This window comes from Lipophrys pholis, assembly GCF_963383615.2.
Source record: "Lipophrys pholis genome assembly, chromosome: 6".
Lineage (NCBI taxonomy): Eukaryota > Metazoa > Chordata > Actinopteri > Blenniiformes > Blenniidae > Lipophrys > Lipophrys pholis.
In genome coordinates, this window is record NC_137629.1 from 23,467,759 (window position 1) to 23,474,135 (window position 6,377).

General features: G+C 37.5%; 1 long non-coding RNA gene across 1 annotated transcript; it reads left to right on the forward strand.

The window, feature by feature from the left end:
* Positions 1-5,419: 5,419 nt before the first annotated feature.
* On the forward strand, positions 5,420-5,938 carry LOC308110988. Its single transcript, XR_013935422.1, has 3 exons — positions 5,420-5,474; positions 5,604-5,714; positions 5,833-5,938. It is a non-coding gene; the product is annotated as an uncharacterized lncRNA (long non-coding RNA).
* The last annotated feature ends 439 nt before the right edge of the window (positions 5,939-6,377 follow it).

The following is a 6,377-nucleotide window of genomic DNA, read 5'->3' on the forward strand; positions in this document are numbered from 1 at the left end:
AAATATCTGTGTCAATGAACATGTCAGTGTCATCAGAATGACAAGTCTTTGTGTCATTGTTTACGGATAAGACGGTTAAATTGCAGAGTCATGTTGTCAATATAACAGGAGAGATGTTTTAATGTAAACTATGGTTAAAGTTTTGATGACAATTATTCTAAACTGTAAGTTACACCTTAGTGTCGGTGGGAGATTGATTGCAGGAGATTCACATTTATGCCTGTACTATTTTTATTGTTATCTGATGATAGATCATATCATTGAAAGGTAAAGACAGCACAGAGCACAAAGGTAAAAACCAAAGTAGAAATATGAATATTGACCAATCTCTTTAGAGAAAACTATACATGCAGTGCTGTTGGAATTACAGCGCAGTCTTCCTATCACATCCGGACGTTCCTGTCTGTCGGGAAACAAATTCTCATCCACGTCACAACGAATGCCTTCTCTTGTGATGCAGCATGGAAACTTTCTGAGTGTCTTATCTGCAGGCATCTGCTGTGATGTCATCACACGCCGCATCCATGGCAGCCAGAAGGGTCACCTGTGTATGCAGCTCCCGATCATAAACTTTCCATCGTCATGCAGAGAAAAATTCCTCAATGGGATTAAGGAAGGAGGTGTAGGGCGAGAGGAACTCCATCAGCATCCTGTTGTGGGGTGTAAACTATTGCCTGATGATGTTGGAGTGATGGAAACTGACAATGTTCCAAACTATCACGTACTTTGGCAAGTCCTCCAATTTGCCAAATTCCGATCTGACCCCTCTCTTGATCAGGGATGACATCCCCGTACAGAGTCTAAAAAGGTGACAAGTCTCCGTATTGTATAGCCCAGTAGTGGGAATAATATGGTGGCCAAGAAGGGCCAACAACACAACACACCAACAAAAGTCGCAACACCATTCTCAGAAATAGCATCACCCATGGTTATGTTTCCACTCCAGTGGCCTGCCACTGATGACATTTCGACCACAACGTCTGCATTTTATTAGGTTAATGCCGACCTCATCGATGTGGAGGAAGTTGTGCTGTGGTTCACTGGTTTCCAGTTCCATTTTACTCTACATCCAGAAGACTCATTTCTTTCAAGTGCACAGCTGCTTCATACAGATAACATCAAGATAGCCTTTAAATTGTAAAAGAGAAACAGAGTTGATTTTATACTGGAGTCAAGACAAAAGTACAGCTTGGATTAACACATATTTTTTATATATATATATATATATATATATATATATATATATATATATATATATATATATATATATATATATATATATATATATATATATATATATATAAAATATATATATTTATTTTATTTTTTATTTTTTATTTTTTTTATTATTATTATTTTTTTTGACTGCAACCCCCAGTTGTTCAGAGAAAAGTTCTAAATAACATATTGAACGATCGAGACTGGAATGACTAAGAGGCACCAAATTGGACAGAATGATGGAGACTCGGTCAGCCATGAATGATGAGCTATGATAAGATGATTATGTCTGAGTATGTCCTAATGACTCGATTAATGGAAAGAATAAAAAAATAAAATAAAAAAGAGATCGTACACACACGCATTTCTACCTTATCTGATCTCAGTAAAAGTGAGAAAAGGAAAGTTTAAGAAAGTTTAGTTCATGGCATTTAATGGAAATGATCACAGAATGATTAAACCTTTCTCACAGTGTTAATCATCAGTATTTCATGGGGGTTGTACACTGACCACTGTGGAGCAAATTTTAATATGGAGCTGGGGTTCCCCACATACTACACAAAATGTGAGCATTATGTTCTAGGTATACATGATGCTTATACTGTATGAGGATTATTTAAGTAATATACTGTTCAAAGCTAATCAAAATTAAATTTATTTTTTTTTTTTTAAGTCCATTGTCTTGCAAAAAGAGACATATATTTCTCCACTATATGATGGACTACTTAAAGTATTTACCCGCCATTAAAATTTGCCCGATGGCTAAAATGAATGTCACATCCATTCAATAATTAATAAGAAAAAGCTAAGTTAGTTATAAAAAAATAATAATGAATTTCTTTGACTTTCAGCCAGAGTTGTGGCTCCCTTGTGAAACATTGGCTCAAATTATGCCCCAGAAAGGTAAATCTCTGTAATCTGAACTGAGTTCAAACATTTTGATGGTCAGAAGTTCCAAAAAGTATCGCGCCAATAACTGTCAGTAGAAATACAGAATTTCAACTTTATGAGTTTACTACACGATTATGCAAAAAAAAAAAAAAAGCTTTCAAACGATTTAAATGAAAACTGAATGGGACTACTTGCAGTGTCTCTACTGTGACTTACTAAAACAAAATGACGTGGCAGAATACTTTAAAGTTTAAGTTACAAACTAGAACCTGAAGATGGAGCTCTTATTCAAAGAACGTCTCCTTGTAATGGTGCACAATAGATGGATAGATGTAATGTACTTTATCAATTCCAGTTAAGAGAATGTCAGCCTTACATCAGTAGACGACAATGCAGCAGAGAAATCTATTTCTCCTGGGTATGATAGGAAAAAAAGAGAGAACAAAGAAAAATGAGAACACTCCAGATTAATAAAAGATTTCCAACATCTTGACTTCCTCAGGAAAAATAGTCTTTTCCCTCCTTTACAGGCAGGTTGATGTTGATCCTCCATCTTAGTCTATGTCGACACCCTCCTCCTTGATATGAAGGTCTTTATAATGATCGGCCTTCATTAACAGGAATGACTAGAGTCATTGACTAAGTGGAAATTGTCATCACATTGAAGATACATTCAGTTTAAATTAATCCTTTCAACATACATTTATGAGGCCCTTCAATGGGTGCCACTCATGTCATATAAATATTTGAATAAATGCAAGTTTGGGGACAGAATTAATCTTTCGAAGAGTAAATTCACTGAATTAAATGAAAGTATTTCACATAAAACACTTTTTTTGTAGCTTCTTTCAAAACAGATAAAAAAAAACCTGGAAAACAGCTTTTGCAGTTGTTGTTTGTTCCCGGACATCACAGGCAGCGGATATTGTTCAGTCTGTCTTTGGTTCATAGGAGCCATCTGAAGTAGCACCTTCTCTCAGCTTCACAAGAAGACACTGGCATTGCAAACTGAAATCTGGTGTTAGTCCAGAAGTGAGAAAAGCAAATAAAGCATTCTTCTTTAACTTGGTCTAACAACCCCTGCACCTCAACTAGCAGCCCTTGGAAATCTCTGTTGCCCATTCAATACTGCAAGAGAATCCTCTAACTCTTCATTGAAGGGTGCACATTCAAACTTTTGCAATGTCATTAGTGCCCTCGCTGCATTCGCACAAGAGATTCAACCGCAAAGGCAACGGAATGATACAAATCTGTTTACCTGCAACAAATGACGTGTTTGCTTCTATTGAAAAGTGAAAAATGATTCAGATGTCCAACTGTTGTTTTAAATGAACATTTTGGAAAGTACTTACTCACTGTCTCTCCTTCACTTCCACTGATCCACAGTCAGCCTATGTCGTGTGCCAGCATCAAGTTTTTTTTTGGGTTTTTTTGCATTTCACTAAAGTGACCACCTCTGTTAATGTACACGGACACAATGAGGAAGATATGGTCAAATCCCACCACTGATTTGTTCTATTTTCATGTTTGATAAAAAACTTGACTCCAAATAATCAAACATTTTCATGAAACTTTGACAAAATAACAACATGCCTGCTTGTAAATACACACTAAACAAGTTTCAGTGAGATATATTCACACATGAAATCCTAATCACGGTCATGTGAAATGCTGAATCATTCAATCAAACTGACTAAACACAAGACATACAACTGAAGTAATGAACACACAAATGGATAACTAACATGTAGACCATCTGTACATGATGTTTTTGGCAAGCTATGGATCGTAGTTAAAAAACAAACAACACAATGGAATTTTTAGCAACTCACCACGTTGTGCACATTGTGTGAAATATAGTTCCGGATGAGAAAAATACGTGGGCAAAAAGGATGTGACACCTGAATGTGGCAGAGGCACTCACTCACAGTCACAGATCTTCATGCTGGTATGTGAACTGTAAAGCAAACAGGGGCAAGATGTGTGTATGTTTCCTATTCAATGTTCACCATTACACAGGTTGACGTAAAAACAAGCAATTTTAAATCTTGAACAAAATACTATGTTCATGAATCAAAAATAAATGACTGGATAAAAGCTGGTTGCTACAAATCTAATCCTTGTGCTAAAAGCAATGAGTCATAATTTGGACTCCTGGTACCAAATGTGAACGTTTTGTGGCCTTCACAGTGATCAAAGCTGCAGTCGAGGGTCCAGGGATATTTTGTGTTGCAGTACCAACCTCTCCTGCACCATCGTCACAGGTAATGTGCAGGCAGCCGCTCTGTAGTTATTGAGGCCTGATAACATCGACTCTTGAGACATGCGCGCCACAGCAACATATGTACAGCTTCAGTTTTGGTTATACCAAAGAAAGTCAAGCAGAATCACTTTTATTTTCATGGCAACATGATCAATAATATGGATGTGATGTGGCTGAATTTGGCTCCATTTGAAGTAATCTTGGACAGACGTACAATTTGAAGTTTAGCATTTCTGTTTTATTTTTCTTCTGTTTTATTTTTTTTTTTGCCTATCTTCTTAAAAAGACAAGTAGGCAGATAATTAAGAGTCCACTTACCAAAAGCAAAACTGAGGTTTTTCTAAAACCTATGTCATAGTTCCCTTATGATGTGGAGCATGAAAAAAAAAGAAACTTAACTTGACTCATAAATATTTCCCAAGTGCCCACACATGACAGTCATTTTTGGAATTTGATGCATGAATGGTGCAATTATTCAAATAATGTTACCAATATTAATAATGATGAAAACAAATAGACTAACACACTTTATCAAATTGACCTGAATGATATCAATGACACAGTTATGAAAAAAGAAAAAGAAAGATCTTTGTTGATTTTGTTTGATTACAACATATAGACGAAGAAGGGTTTCATCAGATAATAGAAAGGATACACATCTTCCTGTGGTCCTTATTTGGTGATTTTCTTTTCCGATTAATCTGTATTTTGTGGTCACGGTGTCACTGTGATGACACTATAAGTAGTAGCGTCTTAGAGTGTGCGGGGTATTCAACTCTACCGGGCAACCTGAAACAGCGAGGCTCAAAGGTGAGAGACATGAAGATCCTCGGCGTTCAGAACTTTGCACTGATGATGGCGACGGTGACTGTGATGGTCTACCCAGCGCCGCTGAGTCCGCACAGCTGCAAAGACCGGCTGCTGCAGATCAAGACTTGGGCCAACAATAACGAGAAGCATGTGGTGAGAAACCTGTCAACCACATTCTGTTTTTGTCTGTTGATTATTTGGTCGTTACCATACTGACACTGTTATCTTACCACTGAAGCCGCTGGACAAACAAGTGGCAAGAACACCAAGGAGCCATGGAATAATATGCGTGGTATGTAGCTCAACTTTACCGGCTCTTCCATCATGGAGTAAACCTTCCATTATTGGACACCTGAATTAATGGGATCCTTTCTCTGAAGTGGTTGGATACCTTCACTAACCCACGTCTTTCTCCTCACAGAAGCAGTTCTTCTGCTGGGCTGAGAAGATCTTGAATGAGACTCAGAGACATCTATCAGGAAACCACAACCTAAAAGGACTCACTCGCTCCGTGCACGTGTACAATGAAGAGGTAACAAGAAACACACTGGTTCTTCGTAGTCCTATCATCAAAACAATTTTCAGACACGATGTTTCATAAGGCTGCCCCGTGACCCTGAAAAACAAGGAGTTTTGTGTGCCTTATTTAGTTTCAGGACAAGAACATCAGCTGTCCGCTGGACACCGACGTAGAATACGAGCTGGGATCTTTTCTGGAAGATATCAAGTGGTGTGTCAACTACACTATAACGAGTAATCATTGCAAGACATGATCGAAGTCTTCTATATTTAATATACCTGCTATAATGTATTGACAAATGTTATTTATTTTCTGAGACATTTTTATTTTTTGTACTTTCATATTCAATAAAACCTAATGTGGAAATGGTTTTGTCATGAAAGTCTTAATTGAGCAGCACCTCTTCATTATTGACGGATACTCTGTCTGAGAATCAGACATTTTACACTGGGGGACAAGATGTTACACACCAGTTGCTGACCTCTAGTAAATATCCACTAACACATCTATTCATGGAAGCAGTTTTTGAGCTATGAGGCATTAAAACGAAGGCGTAGTTACGCTCCCTGGAGTGTCGGTGATCTTGTTACTTGCTTGTGAAAACTCTCTGCTTTCACCCTCCCATCATCCAAAGCTCTTCGACTCTGGCAAAGAGGAGCATGGTCACTATTTGAC